The sequence below is a fragment of the Erpetoichthys calabaricus genome, chromosome 9 (genome assembly GCF_900747795.2).
Source record: "Erpetoichthys calabaricus chromosome 9, fErpCal1.3, whole genome shotgun sequence".
NCBI lineage: Eukaryota > Metazoa > Chordata > Cladistia > Polypteriformes > Polypteridae > Erpetoichthys > Erpetoichthys calabaricus.
The window spans coordinates 69,290,918-69,317,165 of NC_041402.2; the positions used below are offsets into that span (position 1 = coordinate 69,290,918).

The 26,248-nt window shown below is 38.4% G+C and overlaps 1 protein-coding gene across 3 annotated transcripts in view; it reads right to left on the reverse strand.

The window, feature by feature from the left end:
• ccdc102a (coiled-coil domain containing 102A) overlaps positions 1 to 26,248 on the reverse strand; it is a 277,345-nt gene that overhangs the window by 121,187 nt on the left and 129,910 nt on the right. Inside the window, exon 1 of one of the 3 annotated variants that reach the window (XM_028809694.2) lies at positions 1,874 to 2,516. The exons of the other annotated variants lie outside the window; for them this stretch is intronic. The gene's annotated coding sequence lies outside the window, so the exon portion shown is untranslated. Of the gene's footprint in view, positions 1 to 1,873; positions 2,517 to 26,248 lie in introns of those variants that run through there. 3 annotated transcript variants of the gene reach the window in all.

Here is a 26,248-nt window from a genome sequence, read left to right on the forward strand (position 1 = left end):
CACAAATTAACTGATGGAGCCAAGCTATGACTGAACAGAATGTACTGCAGCTTTTTCTATAGCTGATGGAGATGCAGTTTTTCAGAACGTTAGAAGAAGAGAATAGGATGGTGCATTTGAATGAGTAAAAATAAGTATTCAGTTCTGTTTATCTTTAATTGGTAGACATTTATTCACATTCACTGCATACTGAGGCAATACTAAAGTTAGGCTTTGATGCTAATGGAGAATTGAGATTTTTTTTAGCAGTTTTTAGCTTTGACTAAATCAACTTAAAATCACATTTGTGACAATACCAAATAACACCATTGGTGATTCATTGGTGTTCTTCTGCAATCTCTTTTACACCAGCACCACTAAGAACTGTATGTAGTATGTTCAATAGTATGCAGCTCATGTAAATCAATAATAGCCCAGTTTAAAAAAAAAAAAAAAAATCTTTCTCTGTGTCAGAATGGGCTTCCTCCCGGTGGTCCAGTTTTGTCATAGTCCAAAGACAGGGAAGGTGGGATGAATTGACATAGCTAAATTGGCCCTTATGTCAGGGGATTGCTCCTGTATTACATCTGATGATTGCTGGAATAGATTCCAGCTGTCCCATGAATCTGCCCTGGATAAATGGGTTGAAAAAAAATGAATAGGCACATATATTAATGAAATTGTATTACTATACTTTTTAATCTTCAACCACAAAATGAACCAGTTTACATAGAGAAACACTGCTCCAAACACCAATTTCATGTAGCATTTCAGAGTGAATTTTGAGATGGGGCAAGTTTATTAACTTTGTACCACAACAGTGACCTTAGCTAATTTTAAAACTCAAAACTAAAAAAGTATAGTTTGCCTTAAATAACATCACCTCTGCTTTCCATAAAACATTCTTTCAAGCAGTGATGTGACCATATTTTCAGCATTCACGTTTTGTTTAGAAATATTTGAATTTTGGTCAAATTTCACAATACTATCTGCATGCAGGGACATTAATTTCTTTTTCTTGTTCAAAGAACTGAAAGCTGTAAAGTGAATTCTACATGAAAAGCATCTCAGACGAATTTTCTACTCCAGCACCCCTTTACCATTTGCTTTAACACCTCTAATAGATACTGTATGTGTGTGGCGGCAGATATTGGGTACACCATACTTTCATATGCTACATACCATGTGTATTCAAGCCACGATAATTTCCACCACCCACTGAATCCTTACTGTCGCACACTGAGGTACCAGTTTAAAAAAGGGGATCCATATCGACCCTTTCGATCTCTAGTAATTAAATCCATATAATCCACAGCCCCGTGGTCTCACGCACAAAACAGGACACTCACATGCTGACAAAGACAAAAACACTCGTGTACTAGACTTCGTGCGTACACACCCACATGTGGATAAATTCGCTAATGAAAGTATAGGAGCCTCCATAAGACACATAGTCACAAAGTGACCGACGACCAGAAAAGCGTCTTGTAGGCAGCTTGCCTATTAAAGAACTCTTTCCAATTCAGTCAGGTGTCCGTACCCTCGCAATTACGCATAAACACTCGCCTTGTGCATTAGGTGACTAAAATCCCATCCACTCACATCAACACACATTTTACATCCGTGCTGTTTACCGACACACTTGAGATCGTACTAAACGCCATGCACACAGATGTTTCTTGCACCCTTGACCTAAAACACAGAATGTCACCAAGTGTGAACCACGCGTGTCCCCGCGTAGACCTTCAGTGACACCTGGGTACTCGCCCACTTAACAAATTCCCTCACACGCCAAGCAGAAGTATGCAAGTTTAAGGACGCTGAAACACTGACATTTGTAGGGCTTCTCTGTTTATAAATAGAATTACAAAATGGAACAAGCTTTCTAGCATACCGGCTTGTATCAGTTCTCTCACTTCTGCGCTCTTCTTCGCCGCGGTGGGCTCCGCGAAATGTCTTGCTTGCCAGATCCAGTTGTCTGTTGTGTGCGAGTCACCGATCGCCGATAACTGAGCCGACCCTCCGCCGCTTTTGTTCATGATCACAATGTAATCATGTGGATCACAAAATCTTGCCAGTTTAGGATTCTCTATAAAACCTCCGAAACAGGTAGGAGAGAGACAGAGGTTGGGAACATGCACTGACTACAGCGCGGGGCTGGCTTAATTTTAGAAGAATTCAGTCCAGGCATCGGCAGCGGCGCAGTAGAAATGAGCTCTCCAAATATATGCCGTTTTATCTTGAGGAGTTTTGTGGGCGTCAGTTGTGGGAGTGCGATTTTTGGAAGTAAACTGCAGCTTGTAGCGGAGCCGAGCGACTTGAGCGCGAGCGTTTCCCACTGGAGCAGAATGGACCAGATGTGCTCTTCATTTCATAAGTCAACGTGGGAACATGATGTGGTGGGGTGGGGTGAGGAGGGGGGATGTTAATGGAGTTAGCGTCAGGTGGGGTTCAACCCCAGCTCCCTTGTGTTGCCCTCCTCCTGCTGTTAAATCATTTCAAGGGCATGTGTAATATGATACGATTAGCCTGTCGATGTGCCTCCAGCGCCGCGTCTTCCTGGCTAGGTTACCATGGGTACAGAATTTGCAGAGTGCTGTCTGTAAGGAGCCGATCAGTGGTTTCAGCACTTAAATTCATAGCAGCATAATAAACCGAACTGAAGGATGAAGTCTTATATGAAAAATCAGAGGCATGCTTCAGTTTAAAATAACGTTTGGGTTTTAGGACTACTCGTGTGCTAAGGGAGTTAACTTACAAAGATATCTTCCTCTGCAACAGACCACACTTTTAGCTCTTAATGAAGTCATTGATAACTGTCTAGCTGTCTTCCATGTACATTTGTTATCTTGTATGCTCATGTAACAGCCCTGCCTAGTGAAATTGTAAATCTCACAGTTGAAAGATGCTTTACATACCTTGTTGAAAAGGTGTAAATTAAATCAAGATTGTCTGTACTCCGATTCCAAAATGTTACTTTCATCATTCATGTAGTTATTTTTTTTCTTTGTATGTAAACATACACATACGATGCACACATTAAAAGGGACAGAATTCTATTTCTTCAAGACTAAACTCAAACAACTCTCTTTTACAAGCAATTACAAATAAAATGATTTTGATACACTTTTCAATTTCCTTTGGCCAAAATTTGTGCTATTTCAGTAGCTTATATTGAGGCCAACTCTGTTTTGTAATTACATATTGTGGTCATACTAAATTTGTATAGGTCCTTTTGATTTTTTATGTCAGAAAAGCTGTCAGTTATACGTCCAAGGTCCCCCTGGAATATACCTGTAGTGTATTTTAGAAAAAGCTGCCTGTATACTCCTAATATTGTACTCATCACTTGTTAAATTTGTTGGTTCTGTAATGTGCATTGTTACAGTGCATGCTGTTAAAGGAATACTCTAACCAAAAATGATACTTTTTTATGTATTACTTATACCATGTACTTTGTAGTTGTGTGCAAGAAAATGTTTTGATCTCATGTTTTCATGCAGTGTTCTCCCCGTGTCTGCGTGGGTTTCCTCCGGGGGCTCCGGTTTCCTCCCACAGTCCAAAGACATGCTGGTTAGGTGGATTGGCGATTCTAAATTGGCCCTAGTGTGTGCTTGGTGTGTTTGTGTGTGTCCTGCGGTGGGTTGGCACCCTGCCCGGGATTGTTTCCTGCCTTGTGCCCTGTGTTGGCTGGGATTGGCTCCAGCAGACCCCCGTGACCCTGTGTTCGGATTCAGCGGGTTGGAAAATGGATGGATGGATGGATGTTTTCATGCAGAGTGGAGAGAAAGTTCATAACAGAAGGCAATAGCACGCAGTATTGTACCACGGCAAATGATGTGAAAAACATCCAAGGAAAAAAGAAAAAGAAATCTTACTTTACTCGTGGTGTGCAATCCATGTGCCCACAATCTAGTCAGTATGCCCAAAATAAGCAAAATGCATGCTTTATTTATTTTTTGTAAAATATTGTTTTATAAACTCTCATGGGAGTCACTTTTTGAACTGAAGACAGGACTCTTGATCAACGAATGAGAGTAGAGTTGGTTCTTCACTTCAAAAAGTATGGAGGAATATTTTGGACAAAAATAAATAAATATGCAATTAAATAAAAGGATAGTAAAATGTGACAATAAATAAAGAATAACAACTTGAAATGTGAGTACAAATAATTAAATGTGTCAGAAAATATATTTTTATTACTGATTTCTTTATGTACTTCTTTAAGTATTTCATTTATTTAGTTTAGAAACATCTCATGTAACCTGAACTAAGCCCTGAAATGAAAATTGTCTATCACACTCCTCAAAGTTGAGAGGGCGGGCTCTAAACAAGTGCTATTTTTTGATTGGTGGTTGGTAGCGCGGCGATAAACCTTTGGCCATCAAGTGCCACATTTACAGCAGACACTTCAAATGCAGACTCCTAATGATGAATCCAGAGTTTTCTGAAATAAATTAGCTGATTAGCACAATAAATTAAGGCAACTTTTTCTTGCACTCTTATCCAATGCACACATTCACAGTTTGGAGCATGTGCATGAGCCACAGGATTCCCAAGTCAGGCAAAGCACAAACATCTATCATGTGGACGATTCACCAATAAAAAAAAACTTGTTAGAGCCCAATCTTTCAACCCTCAAAGTGAAAATGACAGTTTTTATTTCAGAGTTATTTCTTTTTAAGTGAGGTATCGCTGAAATAAATAAAAAATAACTAAATAATACAAAAATAATCAGTTCCAATTTCTGCTCTGTAATATATTTCTAGCTTGCTTGACAAAGCAGTTTGTTCTAAGCAGCAAAAGTGCTTTATGCTGTGAAAAGATGTTCAATTTCATGATTCTGTACCCTTGCCAGCTAAAAAAAAAAGTAGGTTTTTTATATACTTTTAACTTATAAGTAATTACTGATAAAGCCATTAGTAAAACAAATTTGCCTATTTCAGTTCATGAACTTCTTTGTGAAAAGTGTCGGCAGCTTGACCTGTCTCTACTCTTAAGATGCCCAGGTAACACTCCATAAGACAGGGGGGTGTTTAATCTGCAAAAAATCCTCTTTTTCTCAGAGTGATGTCTATTAAGTTTTCTCAGAATAAGCCAGCAGTCAAACCCATGAAGTTCCCTGTGGATTGCTCTTGCAAAAAGAAGGTTCTGTATATTTCAAGAACATGCTCCTTCAAATAAGTTATTCGTGCCCACTACTGGAAGAGAATCGAACTTTGCTATTTTTGATACAGAGTGAAAAGAAGAAGAACTCTGTACTAATGTACTTAGACCATCTTGAACATGGCCTAATAAAAGTCAAAGTATTAAAACCCCACAAAAACACAAAAAAAACTTTAGAAGGCTTCAACAGCACTTTTAAATAAAAAGGTTCAGCATGGTTGGAATCATTGAAATAATACTGAGCTTCTGTGTGCAGGATCCCAGAGTCCTCCCCGGCTATCATTCAGTATACTGCTAATTAGTATGGTTTTGTTTACACAGTCCCTTTTTCTCATTACAAGCTGGCCCTGCATTGTTTGTCTTGTCCTCAGTAGGTCTGTGAATGTGAAAATGAAGGCTAGATGCCAAGATGGAACCTGATCACAGTTAAAAAACGTAAAGTTATCAGTAAAACAGTAATTTTCTATCTGTTGTGGTGCCAAAATCTCAAAAGCACACAAACTGAAGCAGCCCAATGCAAAACATATTCTCGGTCTTACCTATTGGTCCATCTTTAAAAACATATTCTGACTTTTACAAATATTTGATTTGATTATATGATTTATATAACAATGTTACAATGAAACACATTAAATATAAAAAGTAAAGCTATCTGCAGTTTTAATTTTCTGCTTACTGCTATTTCAAAAATAAAACATTCTGCAGTTAACACAGTGCTTTTAATGGCAGTTTTGTATTTATACTTGCTAAATTAATTAAAAAAACCTGACTTGTTTCTTTAAGTAATCATAATTTTGATTAATATGGTGTGGTTGCTAAGGTTATGAATTACAAATTGATACTTTTTCTTAATAGATTGTTTTCTGACAGGGTGTTTATTTGGAGTCTTGGTATTCCTTTGTATTTTGAGACCATGTGACTCATCTCTGATTCTGGATGTTTATTAACCAATGAAAACTGGAAGCACTCCTTTTATATTTGCAAAACCCAAGCTGAATTTAGATTCCCTTGGGACCATTTTGAATACCTCCAATGAGGAAAGTATTTGAAACTTTCCAGTTCTGTTTTTTTAACCACATTATTGAAAATAAAGTATTTTTTCCCCTCAGTGTTTTAAAGAGTCAGCTTACTAATGTGTTGATGAACACTCTTTTCAGCAAAAGGTAGAATAAGGAAATTATATGTTGCATATAGATTTTAATTTATAGAAAACAATAGTTTCACTGTTATGGTCAAATAATAGGATTATTCTTAATGGAGAAGATTGGGTTGACAGATATGAAAAAAGATGATATAAGTTGTCCAGAGAGTATGGCATCCATTAGTGCAGCAAGCCATGCCCTCCCACTGTCTCTTTCAGACATGGAAACATTCAGACTATGTGTTTAAATAGAAGGTTCCAGACATTCTCCTGATTTCTGTCACATTCTCACATGGCTTCTATATGTAAAAAAAACTGCAACCCAATCAGAGCATCCACTTCAGATATCCCTTACCCCAGCCCCAATAACTATATATAGTAAAAACAATCCAACATGTTATTTAAAATTTTTCCCTTTAAAGCAATTTTTTTTATTTGTAAGCTTATGTACTTAAAAGTAGCAATCATTCTTTGTTTCCGCAGTGGTTTATCTTCTTTTCTTTGCTTTCCTTAACTGTAAACTTTATCAGAATACAGTAAATGAATATTTATGTCTGAAATGTGGCACTAAAATAAAAGATATGGTAGGATGTCTATATAATTTCTGGTTGGAAATAGCGCCGTCACAATCATGAAATATAAGCAATTATGGTGAATGATTTGATTGTCTTTTTCTGTTCATTTTATATCTTGATATTTTTCTAGTCAGCAGGTGACAGTGTTCGGTCAATGTCACAGCAGACAAAAAGTGAGACTCAGTTGATGGAATAAGAGTTGTGCCTGTTATTACTGGTTTTAAAGGGAAAAAGAGGAGGTGGAGTCTCACACCCCTTAAACAAAAGCAGAAAAGGGAGGGCAAGTATAATATTCTCGTGAATGGGTGACCTACATGATGAAGAGATACACTTCAAATATTTTTGCATGACTATCTTGCTCCTTGATGGCCTGCTGTATCATATTCTGCCCTTCATTCATCATTCTGACACTCTCATAACCAGTCTCTCCTTGAAATTCACCACTTTGGAAAACCCAGCATGCACGAGAGGCAGCTCGTTGCCATGTCTGTTGCCACTTTTGCCATACAGCTCTCACGAACATGTCAAGTCAAAAAAATATTAAACAAAAGTTATAAGTATACATATTATCCTGCATGCGCTGACGGGTGAATTTCATCCACTTAGTTTAAAGTAACAGGAAGTCAGTGATCATCCCAGCAGCACAGGCTGTAAGGCAAGAACCAATCACAGGGCTCTCTGGTGCGGTGTCTGTGGCACTCCTCTGCTGTTCAAGGGCTCCTTTTTATATTTTATTTTGCTCATGTTGAGGAAAAATTTCAGTAAAAGCATAGTTTGCCTACTGCCATGTCAGAAGGCAGAGTGACTTTGTTTTTTATCTGAGCATGGCATTCATATTGTGGCCTATGGTTTCAATATACTATATGCACCCAAACAGAAGATTAATTAAAACTTTTGTACTGGTTGTTTTACTGTTTCTCCGACACTGTATTGATACTTTGTGAGAAAATCATATACATATGTATTTACCACATGTGGTCAGATCCATCACATACAAAGTCTTGGGCATTCCAGTGTGTAATCCATCCACATGCAATGTATGTTAAATAGGGGATATTTTGCTTTCACGGTTTTATTTTTCTCTTCTGGCAAGTACAGGTATTTTGACCACCTTCTCATATAGTACATTACCGTGGCTGTCCGTTTGTCTGTCCAGGATTTTAAATCATCTGTAGCTCGCAAACAGTTTGACCTATTGACCTGAAATTTGGTGCACATATACTTCGTGACGTCTACTATCCGCTTTTCAGGGTGATGATTGACCTTCAAAGTTATTCCTTTTTTTACTTTTATTTTATTTTATTGTAGAATCAACTCTCAGCAGCGGCAAGCAGGACGGCTGTGTGGCGCATGTGTATGGGCACTGTTCTCATTCCTACCACCTTCGCCGTCACTTCCCCTACCTCTTCAGATCTTAAATTATTCTTGATGTAGATTGAAGACTTAAATGGCAACTTAAGTGAAAAATTAAGGAAAATGCAGTAAGTAATTGCAACACAAAAACTGACTTAATCAGTTTTAATGCGGAAAGATGCCGATGAAAGAAGAGAAGCAGCAGCCCTCTAGGAAGAAAAGAAGAGCTGCTCAGGAAGCAGCAAGCGCATTAACCTCTGCGCAAACGAATGCTAAACGTACAGAGAAAGAGTATGAAAACTATGAATGCTCAAGTGTATTCACTGCACGTTATTGTGCAGTGCGCCGTTACTGATATTTAAATATGTGGTAGAAATAGGCCATTATTTTTTAAATGAGACAGAAATTTTATAAATTGCTATTGGCAGCTCCAGGATGTAGCATGCATTCAATTGTTATTCACTTACAATGCTATTTTGCCAGTGAGAGAAAGACAGAGACTTGCGCAACAAGTAAAATGATTAACTGAGCCCTCAGTAACATGCTTGCCACTGTTATATAATGGGTTATAATCGGATACATGCATTTATAAAGAACAAATGGATGAAAGTGAATTTCACACTTACTGCATTATAGCTTCAGAGATCTGCTAAACCTTCAAACCATACATTGAATATACACATGATGTGCAGGCCAAATCTGTATTGTTCATTGAAAATATTCTGGAGGAAGTTAAATATTGTAATACTGAGTAAAGTGGCTTGAATTTTAAGGTGGAATAAATATAAACAGGCTTTTAATTTACAAAGCAAATTTCTATGAATATACAAATCATAATAAACCTAAATTTAGTAACTTTTTTCAAAGCTCTGTAATAGTAACTAGCCAACCCGCGGTGTACCATACGCCGCATAATCAGGCCACTTTTTTAATGATTTTTAAGCACAGGGAAAACATTAACATTTGAAAAATCCGTAATTTAATAAACCACCAAGAAATGTAACCTTGTAACAATGCACAGTACGAACCAACATACAATTGTCCGTGACTGAAAACTGGAGGACCGCCGTCGCGCCTTCTCCCAGAGCGAGGGACGGGGGGTGGACAGCGCTCGGGCGCGGAGGGCGGAACGGGAGAAGAGGGGAAGGATGCCCATTTCGCCTCCTCCGTCATGCTAGTCTGCTGATTTCTCGTTCAGTATGCACTGCCTGCTCATGTGCCCACCCCCAACTCGTCACCTGAGTCATTTTCGTCTTTGCACAGTCCACATGCACCTGTGAGTCACGTAGACTTTTCATTGTTCTTTGCAGTTCTGGCTGCTTTTCTATATATAATCCACCAAGTCACCCGACCATGGTAGTAGCGAGGGGGGTGGGGGGGGAGTACAAAGGGCAGGGATGTAATCAGTGGGAGCGTATGACCCACACTTACTGGGAATTCCTTGTTCATGGGGAACAATTGCAAGCCCTGGTTTCCAGCACGAATGGGGTTCAACGGCTTACCCACGCCTCTCTGCGCTGAGTAGACACACGTTGATCCATTCAGTGTAGCACGCGTGCAGTTATCTGATGCAGGAATCTGTATAACATTGAAAGAAGTGTTGTTTCCATGAAATGCATTTGAAGCGGTGGCCATGGAAGGCAAATGAACAGTCAATGCGGCTTACAGCTGGATTGACGCTGTGTTTTGTGTCACTCGACCATGGTATTAGCGGGGGGGGGGGGGGGGGGTGGGGGGGGGTGTGTGTGTGTGTGTGTGTACAAAGGGCAGGGACGTAATCAGTGTGAGCTTATGACCCGCACTTACTGGGAATTCCTCATTCGTGGGGAACAAATGCAAGCCCCGGTTTCCAGCACGAATGGCGTTCAACGGCTTACCCATGCCTCTCGGCGCCGGGTAGACACACATTGATCCATGAGATGGTTCGTAAGTTATCTGCATGCGTGAAAGTGTTTGTCGCAAATTTTGCATACAAATGTTTGTGTTGAATGGATCTACATATGGTTGTGGAGATCCATCTCACCTGTGAAGTCCTCGTTACAAAATGTGCAATTGAAGGTGAGAGTGGAATGAGTTCGTAAGTGTTTCTTGAGAGCGCGAGTTGTTTTGAAGCATTGCTGGCAATGTTCACATTGCATCATTCGGTTAGTGTTGTGTTTTTTTAAATGTGTGTTCAGATACCTCTGCACTCGGAAGCTTTTAGAACAAAAGGTGCATTGAAAGTCCTGTGTGGAATGCGTGTGTTCAGGGGAGTGTGTCTTTAAATGTTTTTCAGGAAGAGGAGAGTGGGCAGGTGATGTCACATTAGTGTGGTGAGCACGTGGGTGTGCACCCTGTGTGCACATACCGACAGCGTCAAAAGATGTCACCAGAAGGTTATCATGTGTGTATTTGAGAGGCATGAGAACCTCGTAATGCCCATGATCCAAAAGACCGCTAAAGAGCCGGGATATGGAGAAACGTTGGGCCGGATTATAAACTCGAGGAGAGGCATGAGGACGTTCTTGGAAGTAAATGGTGATAGTAGCTGGAAGGATTTGGGACACTGCCACAATTTCTGCCTCGCCACCATAGACTCCGGACGTATTCATGTAGTCAGCGTATTGTTGAGCAGACTGTATAACAATGCCTCTGTGACTAACAACAATGGACACCACGTCACCGAAGTTATCCCAATGTTGGCAAACAAAGCCAACAGCCATGTTGCGAAGTCTGAGAGCAACAGTTTCGTCAATGACATTTTTCCAGAAAAACCCGACTGATAGAAACAAAAAGTTACCTGATGTAGGAATTTCTATAACATTGAAAGAAGTGTTGTTTCCATGAAATACATTTGAAGCGGTAGCCATGGAGGGCAAATGAACAGTCAACATGGCTCACAGCTGGATTTGGACCGCAGCACAGACCAAAGCGAGTGAGTATGTGTTTGATGAGCTGTTCGAGTTGGCGGGCAGTGCTCTGAGGTGCGTCCCCTATCACGTGGGAGGTGGGTTAGAGTTTCTGGGCAGGGCTTCATTGTTCCTTTCCCATGGTTTTCGAAGGTGGACGTGGTCGGGTGTCGTAACCAAAAAGAATAATGAAAAGTAAACGTGGCTCAGAGGTGCATGTGGACTCCTAGCACAGAAGAAAGCGACTTACGGGGTGGTCGGTGCTTTCCATGAGTGTCTACTTGTCGGCGGCTTAGTGAATTATATATATAGATAATACTTATTTGAAACAATGTAATTTCATGCATAGAGGCAAAGTAACTTTAAAATCATAAAGCCAAGCTAAAGGCAACTCCTAAAGGCCCCATTTGGGGCCTCTAGAAAATAGTGCCCAAGTATGTGTACAACTTGCTCTAGCTACTAAAAACATTTATTTCTGTTGATAGCTGAAAATCAAACCTCATCAAATGGATGTTCCCAAAGGAAAAATCAGGGCAGATTATGTCATAACCAGATGCATGGTGTTAGGATGTCTCAAAAGATCTCCGAGATAACTTGATCCTGGGCCAAACTAAAAGAAAGGAGGCTTAGAAAAGAAATGCCTCACAAGTGACATCTGCAAGTTGCTATTTATTTTTACAGCCAGGTGATTTAGTAATAAATATCTATGTTTATATATTGATATATTATAAATCCAGGAAAGTAAGCATATACTTCACTAAAACATGAAGCCTACAGCCTGATCCAAGTTATAACTGCCCAAATATTCCCACAGAGCAACTAATAAAAATGATTTTTATTCCACCCAGCATGTGGGAGAGGCTATAAAGAAACAATGAGAGTTCCACCCATCCTATAGTAACTCAATAAGACAGAAAACCCTTTTTTTCCCCACCTGATATTAAGAATTTTGAGCAAAGAGTTACCAGCAACACACGTGCTGTTACTGCACCATCAAGCATCACATACGACTTCACTTGTTAGCTTGTATGTTGCCACATTAATCATGTGAAAGCTACAGCTGGAACTCTGATTTGCATCTCCCATCACTACAAGTTCCTTTGGCTATTACCGTGATAACAGTTACAAGTTTTCACTTGGTGTACACTGTCCTAAAAGTTTTTTTTGTTGTTCTTTGACCATTTTTCACTGGCCATTAGAAGCTTTCTACATTTCAGTGAACATTAAAGTCAGTTTTTCTCTGTTTATCCAATAAAAAACAGCAGACTCACTCTGTGCCTCCCAACATAAAAAGTTATATATATCTAGTTTTCAAAATGCCCAGCTAATCATCAAAAAATAAAGGTGATCGCAGAAATCACCTTTAATACCACAAAGCCTACAAGAAATTAATTTCTTTTTTATTTTCTGCATAAATAACAGATAATGGGGCTTGAGGTGTGTGCTGATCTCGAATTCAGTCACCTTATGCTATGTCAAAGGCGACACTACAAGAATGCAACATTAGACACAAAATAAACACAAGTATAAAATTACAGGGTCGTGATGAGCTGGAACCTATACTGACATCATCAGGCAGAAGGCAAAAGCCAGCCTCAGATGAGACACCAGTATACATGCACACTCACTCACACCAGGCCGATGTAGAGTTGGCAAATAACCTTAAGTGCAATTCTTGTAATGAGGGGAGGAAGCCTGGGTACCCTGTTTAATTCAGTAAGCTATGCAAATGTATAATTTTGTTATAACATTCAGTAAAACAGTATATGCTATACAGTACTATATACTTCAGACATTTTATAGACTTATAGATCTTAACACTTTTTATAGTTGGAACATAAAAAAATATTTTTCCTCATTTTATTCCAAATGTACTTTTAATTCTCCTAATAACAACCTAACACAAAGTCAGGGATTGTTGTTTAAATAGCACCTTTCTGTTTTCATTTATGTTTATACAATGTTCTTTTTGTTTCCAGACTTTTTTATATATATATTTTGGGCGACATACCAAAGTGTTCTGGAAAAAAAGGTGTTTTATAAACATTGGGAAAAAGTACAACCTGGAATGGCCAAGATAAAATGCCAAGAAAACGTTTATCACATTCATTTCACTGATTCATGTATCAGTCCTACTTATAAAATGCAAGTGCACCCTAAGCTAGAAGTTTAAGAGAATTTCAAGGTTAGAAAGACATAACTCTAAGGGGCCTTGAGTTTTAAGTCCAAAAACTATAACATTAGGATACAAGAAATGACCAGGGCAGAAATGAGTAAAAGATTATAATATGCTGCCTGGCATAGGCCACTTAGAGAAAGAGGAAAGCATCATTGCAGTCAGATAGCTTATTATTATTATTATTATTATGATGATGATGATGATGATGATGATGCATGGTCTGAAAGGGCAACTGTGATGGAAATGATCTTGGAAGCACCTGGTTAACAAACAGGTCTTCATGGATAGCTGTGATGGTTTCATTATGCTGTTAGCTTGCAGCAGGAAAATTGAGCTAAGTGGAGTCCAGTGACCAAACAATAAACTCTCTAGGCTCATCTTTAAATAATCATGTTTAAAGGCAAATTGGTTGAGAAACTTTTGTAATTGTTTTAATGTAGCTGAAACCTGTTCATTCTATTTAATAAAGCAAGTACATTGTCTTTCTTTGGATTGCAAGGTATTGGCATTCCTAAACTTCAATTATGGCCAACACAGAACAGCTCCCTCAAGAAACATGCTAGTCTGTTACTGTTTGGAAAATGAATGTTATGCCAAGTTGACAAGAAACTGGATATTTCATACAAATGTGTCCCACTATTGTCTTGAGAAAAAGGGGGCAAACTGGATAGAACATGCAGAAGTCCCAGATGCATAACTGAGGCAGAGCTTCAAAGAAAAAGACGTATCTGAAATTGGCAAACAAAAAGAAATAGTTAAAATGGTTAAAATTTGGAATCACTCGCTCATCAATAAAAACAAATTATTTCCTTTTTACTTAAAACACTGAAATTTGCCAGGATATTATATTTAGGGCACTAGGCATTCCTATTAGTGATGAGCAAAACATTGCCGAGTTCACTTCACCATGAGTTCCCAGAAATCACAGAAATGTTTGCGATATTCGCTGAACTCGGTGAAATGCATTAATGTCAATAGGGAAGGAATAACTGAACTAGGTTTGACAGGATTATAATGGAGCAATTGTCTTTAAAGTGTCCCTGAGGACTAGGGAAACATTTGTCAACTATACTGGACCAATTATTGAGGCCAAAAAGGTGACCTAAGCTGTGCAGTAACAGTGCCAACCACAGCACCACCATATATCTCCATGAGATCAAAAAAGAAATGCAGTCAGAGCTGCACAATCATATATTTCATCAATAGAAAAGGGTGAACGCGAGCGCAGCAAATTCAATGCAAAAAATACTTTGGTGAAATTCACTGATCAACATTATTAACCTAAGAAAGGACATTTCACTATATCAATGTTTAATCAGCCTCTAACAGGAAAATTAAATACTCCAAAAATCTCGAAAAAGGTTTGACCGATATGATTGAAATTTGGTGATTACCTGACCCTTGTTTTTATTTGTCGGTAATAATGTTGTAGCAAATGGTCTATTTCTTTGGCACAGCCTTGAAAAGTTATCACATGGAGGAAGGGGGCTTGCAGTTCATTCAAATGAACTCTGTCATCATAAATGCACCACTGAGCAACCTGTGGCTATAATCGCAGACATAAATGGGGCTGGTTGCGAGTGAAGAAAACAAGGTGTTATGCACAAGAAAAAAAAGAGGGTAATGTACTGCGTGGAAAAGTAACTGAAATGGATGACGAAAAGTTCAGTGAAGCTCAAGTAAGTTGTTTTTAGCAGCTGTGCTATAACTCTCAACTGCATGTAAGTGTCAGTGACCGTAGGTGTTGTTTCACTAGAAGTTTAAACACTAGCGGAATTCAGTTAATAGGTTCCACACAACCTCAAGAGAGTACGGATGGACAATGTATATTGTTCAAGATATTTCTTTTTACCTACCTTCTTCTGTACAATCCATACTTCTCTCCTGTTTTAAACCTTACTCCGTCATAAAACGTTCTTCCCTTGGTTGTCTACATTTGAGACTGTTGTGTCTTTTTTCCTGTACCCACAAAAATGTCATTACAACATATTTACAGGGAGAAAACCAAACACAGTGCCAATATTCACTCCTTTTTTGCCTTCAAAGTACTAGCACTTCTCAAAAAGTCTCCCCATGTACTAGGTCTATGCGATAAATCGCTAAAAATAATTATCAGAAAATAACTTTTCCTCGATAGAAATATAAGACACAGTCAATACAATGTCAATAGAACTCATTCAACTATATTTTGTCAGACAACAACAAAAGCCAATGACAATGAGAATAGCACCATGCCAAACCAATCACGTAGCTCGAATAGAGTTACAGCTATGTCAGGTTAGGTTGAGGTCCACAGCACTGAGCATAGGAGTAGCAGTTATCAGCAGCACATGTGCAGCCATGCACACCAGCACATCAGGAGTGGGAGCAAGAGAAAAGAAAAAATGATAACAGAAAATGTTAACAAAAACTTGAAAAAAAATCAGTGCTACCAAAGAAGAGCCCAAGGGTCAAAAGACGAGGACATTGTTAAAAAGAAGGGCCGGAGGTATTCGGTAGTGTGGAGATATTTTGGCTATTTAAAGTCCAACAAGAAGCAGAGCAGCAAATTGTTTTGAAAGCACATTCCCACAAAGACAGGTGATATAATCTGTAACAGTGCCATCCTTTAGGGCACACAATGCAAGACTTTACAGTCCCAGATCCAAGCAAGTGCTGGTGGTCTCACTAAAACAACCAGTGTAATACATACGCAACAACAACAGACCACAGTGTCCACTTTCTTCATCGCCATGCCTTACGACAAAAAAAAAACAAAGAGGCACAGTGATACTCTACTTTATTGCAAAAGACATGATGCCGGTAAGCATGGTTGAAAATGTTGGATTTAAAAGGCTGATTAAAGTAATTGACCCTCGTTATCAACTCCCTGACCATAAACATTTCTCTCAGAGGGTACTTCCCCAGCTATACACAGAATGTAGAGAGTTTGTTGAAAAGGAGCTGCAAAATGTATCATACTTTCCTGCCACATTGGATTTGTGGTCAAGTCGCACATCGGAACCATACCCGAGTCTCACTACCCACTTCAATGACCATGATTGGGATTTTAAAAACAAATCTTCAACTACCTACTTTCCAGAAGACCGTACAGGCAAAGTCATTGCTTTAGGACTGACAGAAGCACTTACATACTGAGGACTGATTGAAGACAAACTGCATCACAACAGACAGTGGGATGAATATAGTAAAGGCCACATCACTAAACAACTGGACACAGGTGCAGTGCTTTGGGCATCTACTTCACTCAGCTATTGGAAAGTTGGTGAGCAGAATTACATACAAATATAGTGTTGTCTTTTTTTGCCTTGGAGCATAAGCTGACCACAATTAAGTGAATATGTCAATTTTGTTTATGTTCTCCTTTGTTTACATATGAAAGCTGCTTGAATCTGTGCAGGAGATATATACAGAATGTTTTTTTCTGTTTATTTGTGGGTTTGTTTCCCAACCATTTAAAACAGTTTGAATCTATACAAAGGAAAGTATAGATACAAAGACAAATTAATACAGTATAGAGGTAGTTTTTTGAGATTTTATTTTGTATTAAAACCTACTTTATTTATTTGGAACTGACCAAACAATTTACTTTGGGATCACCTGTAAAACCTGGAAGCTTTACGATTTTAGTTTTAGATTTAAGATTTTAGAATTTTAGTATTAAGATTTTATTTTATTTATTTGGAGTTGGCCAACAAATTGAGTGTGTTCTCCTGTAAAACTTGAAAGCTTTTGACTAGTCAGAACTGAGACTTTTTTATTTCGTATTATCTATTTTATTTATTTGGAATTGTCCAAAGAATTTAGTTGTGCATTTTGTTTGTGTTCTCCTATAACAGCTTTTGACTGGTCAGAATTAAGATTTTAGTTTATTATATATGCCTTCTTTATTTATTTGAAATAGAGTCGTATAATGTTCTATGGTACATTGTAAGATTGACAGAAATAGTGATTTGATTTATATCGATATCGACTGATATGAAAAAGATTGTTGTGAAAAGATTTTTTTCCACATCACCCAGCCCTATCCCATACTCATTCTAATAAATATTCCCATATGCAGAATCCCTGCTTCTTCTATCTCTGCTTAAATCTACATTCGTGGCTGCGGACTTTAATATCTCTTGAATGGTTAAGAATTCTCCAAAGCATTACCACCCCTCGGATTCAGCGGGTTGGATAATGGATGGATGGATTACCACCCCTTATTTTCTTCCACTTCAACCAGTAGACAAAACAACACCAAAATTAAAATTGTTCCATTCATTGCATGGACTGCCTAAATATGCAGCCAGAATGGTCATTGCCATTTGTAATAAGTTGCAAAAAGCCATGATCCAGAGTTAGGAAAAAAATAGAGGTTTGAATATACAACTGTTGAAAAACACTAAAAGACATTTTGAGCTAATGAAATAATAATAATAATAATAATGTACTCAAATTCATATTATTCCTACTAATTTTCTGTTTCAACTAAAAAGAATAAAGTTTTCTGTAAAATTGTGTTTTGCAATGACCATCAACAAAAGCTAAAGTTAGTCACTAGAACAATTAGTAATTGTTGTAATGTTTTACTCAGGTGCAATTCAATATACCATATTCAAGACTATGAAGCTCCTGTTAGATAATGTTAACCCCTGGTTAAAAATAAATACACAGATTATATACAGAAAAGTATTTGGACAGTATTTCTCATACATCAGATTAAATGACTACGTTATAACTGATGCCCATTGTCTTAGAAAATTTCACAGCCAGTAAAATGATATGCATAATCCTACAGAGTATATACACATATATACTTTTATACACACACACACACACACACACACACACACACACACACACACACACACACACACACACACACACACACACACACACACACCAATGCACATGCAAGTACTCTCCTAGCATTTAATATTTATTAGTTTGTACTACATAAAATAAAAACAAGAAAAAAAGGACTTTATCATTATATGATGCACTGACATCAGTGTCCAGTCTATAAATTTAGGATTGATGTTGAAAGAGTACATTCTGGTATGAGAAGTACATTTGCAGTTACTTTCCAACATCTGCTATTCCAAAAAGGGGAAAAAAAGATATTCAAAAAGAGCAGCAGAAAAAACGAATAGAAAATGGTCTTAACAACAGGCAAGGTTCATCAATCAACAGAGGAATGCACTAAGAGAGTATATATCCTGGGGTTGGACCCAAAGCAGGATGTTAGAGGGCTCAGTTTGAAAGCTAGCATTCTTTTGTATCCAGCAAATTTCAGCAGAGTGGCCAACACTCATTTATACCAAGAAAAACTGAGAAGAAAAAATCTTAATAAGAAAAAGTACAGGAAAAGGGATCCACAGAGAATTAACCATTAGACTAAAAAAGAAACCAAGTAAAACCTTCTTCCTGATGACAGCCAATACTTTCTTCAGATTCACAAACCTTATTAAGTCCTTACCTGGTTCTCATCCCTTTCAAGGATTTTAGGAAAACATTCTATAAATTCTGATTTTGACACATACCTTCTCTGTATCACATGATACAGTACAAAACATATTGCTTTAGTAGGGACTTTATATAACTGCTAGAAATGAAAGACACAGTATCAAACAATTAAATTACAAGACACGTACAAAGCCCATTTTCAGACACTCTTATTAAGTCCCACTGCATTGACAATAGCAAGAAAAGCAAGGTTGTCTTTGAGTTTCTATAAAGCCACGAGTGTTTTCCTACACACTCTTGCTGGTTATGTTCCGTCTGGTGGCATTTGTTGCTTACCGATCTGTAGCTAAATAAGCACCTAAACTGATTTAGACAGTATTTAAGCAAGCTGTTAATATTCACCTTATGTTTGATCCTGATGTTGTTTCAGCTTGGGTTTCCAAGATCTGTAAAACCACCTGTACTTTTCAGTTAAACACATAAAATTTGCCTTTTCACTTGTATTTCTTCATGTTCATAGATGGACTGACCTGTCTGACAATGAAGACAACCTTCTTTGGCTGTGGTGTTCATTGAGGCCAATTCCTACTCCTAAATCAAGTGCCCAATGCTATGAACTTTGTACGTTTATTAAGCAGAAAATTGTTAGGGTGGTAAGCATCAGGGATGACATGAGCATGGCATATTAAAACTTATCATCTATACATAAACCATATTTTTAAACCTACCACTTCTGTTACAGGTTTTCAGAATCCAGGAGGATATTCCAGTATCATTATGATTAAATCTTGTGGATTTCTGCTTTGCAGCTACCCCTGTTTTAGTCCCCCATCCCAAAGGGGTGTACTGTAGGACAACTGAAGCAGACCTGCTGTGAGTGAGTTTGTCCTACAACGTAGTGGCCCCTGTTTAGGGTTTTTTCCTCCTTTGTGTCTGATGCTATTGGGGCAAGTTATACCATCCTGTTACCTTATATACAGAAATAAGCAGGTTTAGGAAGTAGACAGATGAAAGTTATTTTCCATTAAATATTTTTACCAACATGGCATACTGGCTTTTGATTGTAACCCGCAATGTTCCCTATTGTGCCCCCCACCACATTCTCACTGTGTGCCTAGTAACAAGTTAACTAACCAGCAGGCATGAACCAATTGTATAAATATGAACACAATTCTTCTGTGAATTATTGATTTGCTGCCTCATCTAGTAATGCTAACTCCCATCTCCAGGGCCGTTCAAATACGATCTAGACACCGTCTCTCAAGTGTTTGTTTCTCCTCTGAATTTGTGATTTGTTCTCCAGATACTGTCTTCCTCCAACAATGTGACAGTCAAATTAATTGGTGTCTAAAAATTGGGCCTGTATGGCTGTGTGCATAAATCTACCTTGTGACTGACTGACATCCCACCCAGGGTGGGTTCCTGCCCTATACACATGAGCTGGATTGAGTGTCTCATAATATTGTAGATGGAAGGACTAAAGACTAGTAGGTCAATTTTGTCAAAAGATGCATACATTTTATGATAAACTAAGTTTTCCTGCTTGCAAATTGGTGCATAAAATGACTTAATCAACTTTAGTTCTATAGTTTCTATTTGCAAAAAAGTGTGGCTGTGTTTTGCTAATAGTATTTAAGAGAAAAAAATCAGTATGATTCACAATTTCTAGTACAACACAACAATCACAGTAAAGTTTCCAAATAACTATCAAGGTTAAATTAGCTAACTGACAAAACCTGGTGATAGATGCTGTATCTAAAAAAAAAAGTAATAACATACTTAAGTTATGTAAATACTTCACTGCAACACTACACAAGGTGAAATGGTGAAATAACAGCTGTTCTATATAAAAAGAGGAGGAGACACTATCCTGGATCCACTATCTACTATTAGCAATGATAACCTTGTCAGTTTACACCACCTCTATCTAATACTATAGAGGGGCAGCATGGACACCCAAACCAAACTCGTCATCAACAAGGTCACTCTAGTTTGTAGGCTAGAAGAGCAGCCTTGGCAGGCAAATAGCTGCAGAAGCAGAAAGACAAAACCACTCATTGACTAAAAGCCCAAAAAAGGAGTAGACAGTTCAAACATACAAGCTAAAAGGTAAATGCTGTAGTTGCAATATATATTGTGAAGGACGGCCGGCGGTTCAGTCTGGCTGGGACATCCTAGAACGGGAAGAAGGGAGAAGAGCAGCCTTTTCAGGAGACTAGATGGCAGCTCCACTGGACGGCAATGGTTCCCTGTATTCCCTCAGGGTATCCTGGGACATGGAGTCCGTTTCCTCAGCCCTGTTGGGTGCCATGGGTGCCGCCAGGGGGAGCTCACAAAGAACCTGGGGAATCCTACTCTTACTACAACCCGGAAGTACTTCAGAGTCATGAGGACGGAAGCCCGCAGTACTTCCGGGCTACTTGAGGACTGAGGATGTGGCATTTGACCCGGAAAAAGAGAAGGAGCATTTCCGGGTCATGGACTATTTAAAGGACTGGTGAAGACCCAGCAGGAAAGCCGGAGTTGGGAGGGTGTGTAACGGAGCTGCTGGGAATGGAGGATTATTGTGATTATTGAATTATTATTGGAGAATTGTGGCAAGTGTGGTGATTTGTGCACTTTATTGAAGAAAAATATTAAAATTCTTCTTGGTGCTTTTTACAAGTGTGTCTTGGACGTCTGTCTGGTGGGTTTCACGGGGCAACAGTGACCCCTAGCGTCCACAATATATATATATTATATATATATATAATATAGGGCGGCACGGTGGCGCAGTGGGTAGCGTTGCTGCCTCGCAGTTGGGAGACCTGGGGACCCGGGTTCGTTTCCCGGGCCCTCCCTGCGTGGAGTTTGCATGTTCTCCCCGTGTCTGCGTGGGTTTCCTCTGGGCGCTCCGGTTTTCTTTCCACAGTCCAAAGACATGCTGGTTAGGTGGATTGGCGATTCTAAATTGGCCCTAGTGTGTGCTTGGTGTGTGGGTGTGTTTGTGTGTGTCCTGCGGTGGGTTGGCACCCTGCCCAGGATTGGTTCCTGCCTTGTGCCCTGTGTTGGCTGGGATTGGCTCCAGCAGACCCCTGTGACCCTGTGTTTGGATTCAGCGGGTTGGAAAATGGATGGATGGATGGACATATATATATATATATATATATATTTTTTTTTTTCCCCTGCACTCAGTGAGCGAAGCCACTGGGTAATCAACTAGTGTGTATATATATACATATATATATATATATACACACTAGTTGATTACCCAGTGGCTTCGCTCACTGAGTGCAGGGGAAAAAAAATAAAGTGTAGTCTATAAGTTATTAAACAGTAAAACATTAACATTTAAGAAGTAAAGATACATTGAGTACTACTGGAGTGGTTTCGGGTAAACTACATTTTAAAGGTGCTATAACACAACAGGTAAGTAGTAGATCCCTTGTGAAAGGCACTACATGACCGCTGTGGTATAGAAATTACATTTTCTATGTGATCGTCCAAATTTTTGCTTGACAACCTTGCACTACATGCCTGTGATTTACTTGTTAAAATAATTAATCACAAAAGCAACCTTTAATGTTGTCGGATTTTAGTGACCCGAACCTACCTTAAGGGACAGTAAGCAGTTGTGCAGGGCAATTTACAAACAGAGTCCTGCTTCGGTGGCGCCGATTACACTCATTCGCAAAGATTTCCACTCTCCCAGGAGCCGACGGGGGACTTGAAGTGTCACAAACAGTGCGAGAAGAGAGGACGCTGCCCGAAACTGCGAAGCTCTTGACTCGGCAGAGCAGCCTGACATTCCGCGCCTCCCAGCATCCACTTCATTTGAAATTTTAAAAGACAAATAAAGAATCTTGAGAATTTCAAAAACGGAGTTTACCGCACATGCATTTATTGGTTACTTTGTTCATGTATATATATTTATCTGTCATTATTTAAAAAGCTACATTTACCCCAGGAGTCAAAAATGTTCTGTCTAGCCCTTGTACAAAAACCTAGTCAAAAGCTGGGTTATCACCTTGGTAACCCCATGTACTTTTGGAACTGTGAGAGGAAAATAGCACGACTTTACAGACAGGAGTCCAATGCAGAACTCTACTTACTTTTTTACTTTGTAAAAAAAAAAAAATTAACTGCTGATGATGTAGATCGTTTTGTCTGTGCTGAAATTCCAAACAGAGAAACCTATCCTGACCTCATTAAAAAGATTCAGGATATTGGGACTCGGAAGATTACAAATATTGTTTTTACAGAAGTTCTGAAATAAAAGTGACACTAATGAAATAGCAACAATTCAAAGAAAAAAAAATCTTAAAAGTGTGTATCCTGAAAACCAAACACGGGGGTTGGCGAGCAAATCGAGCAGGGGGCGAAGCCCCCTAGTTATATATATATATACATATACACACATACGCACACACACACACATATATACTGTATATTGTGGCAGACGGCACTTCCGCCACACCAGAGGCTCCTTCTTCCATATTGTCTCTCTGAGGGTATTTTTTGCCCACTGCTATCAGCCAATTTAATGCTTCCTCCCAATGACACTAAGTACTTAAGTCTTCAGTTTACTATTTCTGCCCAAACATACATTTATAATCTTTTATTTATTTAACTATCCATCCATCTATCTATTGATTGATTGCATTATTTGTCATGTGAGTCTAACATTCTTTTTTAAGTTTCTACTTCTGAATGCATCTAAAATTCCAATTGGAATTAATGAAGCTTATCTAATCTGATCTAATGTATGCTTTAGCATGTAGAAAAACAATTAAGATACTGAGAAAATATACAAAATACATATAGACAGTGACTGGGAAAGGAATCAAAAGCAATCTTCTACAGCAGTGAAGCACTGGCACTCAGTTTTGTGTCACCCACAAGTCATAATGACAGTTGTAAAAGGTGCTGAGAAACCTGAAATATAACTAGGCTATGAATCTGTTACCATGAGATTTGACATTAGCATCTCTCACTACCTACCACTGCATGCAAATACATAAGAAGAGGAGGAGGGTCACAGGGAAGCTGCAGCTAACCTCAGCAAGCATTGGGCAGAGAGCTAGCCCATCACAGAGTGAACACACACTTCCACCAATTCATCTAATGCGTATGTCATTGGACTGAGGAAGTAAACCACAGATACCCAGAGGAAGCCCACCGGGACCTGCAAACTCCATGCAGTGAGCACCAAGAAGTTAAACTCCAGTCTCCTTGTTGTGAGGCAGCAGTGCTGCTACTGCACCACTATGTTGCTCTGTTGAATTTATCTATACACTAAAGGATAAATGTCTTGAAAAAAGGGAAGCTGGTCAATTTACTTCTAAACCTCCAAATGCACATAGATTCCCTTTCCACTCTCCATAATGTCTGTGCAAAATGTAATGATCCATTTCACAATGCCCTCCTTTCATTGCCTCCTCTATGTTTAACATGATTTGTAATGCAAGAAGTATTTCTGAGAGCTTGAATCTATACTCTGCTGTCTCCTGGTCCAACACCTCTAAGTACTGAAAGCCTGCAATTGCAGTCAGGAATCCACTGCCTTGGTTGCTTCATTTTTACTATATCCATATATTACCCTAGGAGTGTTGTTTGGACATGTTTAACTTTAGACTGCCAAAAAAAAACTTGGCTGTGAAATTAATTTTGGCCTGTAGCCTGGTTTGAATGAACTTTTGTCACAATTTTCTTGTATGTAGAACAAAAAATGCATATTATGATTGACACACCAAACTATTTTTTATTGCTTATCCATTCATTTTTCAAGTTACTTATCCAGGGTTTCCTTTGCTGATCCTTTATCGTGGCCTGGCTTATTCTAATGTTAACCTTAAGGTAAACTAAAACCTAGGGTGTGGCCTTCCTGTATTAAGCATCAAGCCTGCTAGTCCAATAATGAAAAAGAAAAAAACAGTCACAAATAATTAGGAAAAAGTACTTTCTGGCAATCGGGCTTTAGCCCTAATCAGAATCTGCCAGTTTTACATTCATTACAGGAAATAAAAACTTTTCTGTCTCCAAGTATCTGTTAAACTTCATAAGGTGAAAAAACTTCACTAGCAGTCAATCACAAGACTGCAACATGCAGTAGGTGGACTCATAGAAAAAATGTGCAAAGCAGGCAACGGATAGCAAACATAACTAAATAATAGATCAAGTGGAAAGGTGTTACTTAGATTAGCAAAAATGAGACCTTTTGAAAAGAACATAAAAAAAATGATCAATCTTGATTTCCTGAAGCATATTCAATAACTGTAGCGATCATTAAGTTTAGTAAAGAGATTTGTTAGGAGCTTTTTTTTTTTTGTAAAACTCTTCCAGTAATAACACCGACCTTAACATAAAAGTTTGAATGGAACAGCCTGAATGTGAGGTGAATATCCATCTCCTATTCAACAATGCTGATCAAGTACTATTCAGTTTTTCATTTTATTTTATCCCTTAAAAATGGAAGTTGAGTAGCAGTCATAATCAAGTGATTTACTTACATTAGCATGGTTTCTATCAAAATATTACAGTAGTAACAACTCTATAACCTCTTTCATTCTACTCAATCTTGTCAACCTGAATATTACCAGACAGGAGATAAGCAACTTCAGAGTTAATTTTAGCAAAGAAAATAAAAATACAGTTATATTTCTGATAATCCAACAGACATGACTCAATTTCTCTGCTGTAAATATAAATTTGTTTTAGTTTCATTGCAACTGATGAACATGCTTTTTTGTTTGAGTGCTATGGTGAATGCCACAGAAAAATCAAAACCTTGAATACATCACTTTATTTCTATACACCTTCCCAAGGCAGAAATAGTATCATCAAAAGCACAGTGTACACTGAAATTCTCTTTGCATATCTGACCAGCATGCAACATGTCGTCACTCTCTGGCACCATCATCCATTATACAGTAAACTATTTTTACATTTTCTTTCATATGACTGCATTTATTTTACTAATAACAGCACATGAGGCACATGTCCACAACCTCACATATCATTTACATTTTCATCTACACCATGTGTCTTGCTTCTCAGAAATAACTCATTAAAAAACAATTCAATAACGCAGCACCAAGAACAGCTTTTAATAAAGAAATAAAACATGTAAAATTACAATTTATAGCTGCTGGAGAACTCAGTATTTGGATTAAGTGGTCTCAAAAAATTAATGGATGGAAAGACAGAGTCAATATCCTTTACAATGTAAGGGGAATTCACTTGTATCAATTTCCTGAAGCCATTTTCCCCATTTTAGGGTCATGGGGAGCTGGAGCCTGTCCCAGACACAGACATGAACCAAAAATGTATATTGGGCTAATTTATAGTTTGTAATTAAACAATCTTCCACTTACTTGAGAAGAGGGTGGAAAGTGGACTTCTAGGAGAAAACCTATAAAGACATAGGAGGATTGCACAAATGCCAAATGACTGGGCCTGGATTTTTGACATTAATATTTGATTACTTACATTTCTCTCTGTATGTGTAAAATATGATGATGATTTTACCAGTGAATGT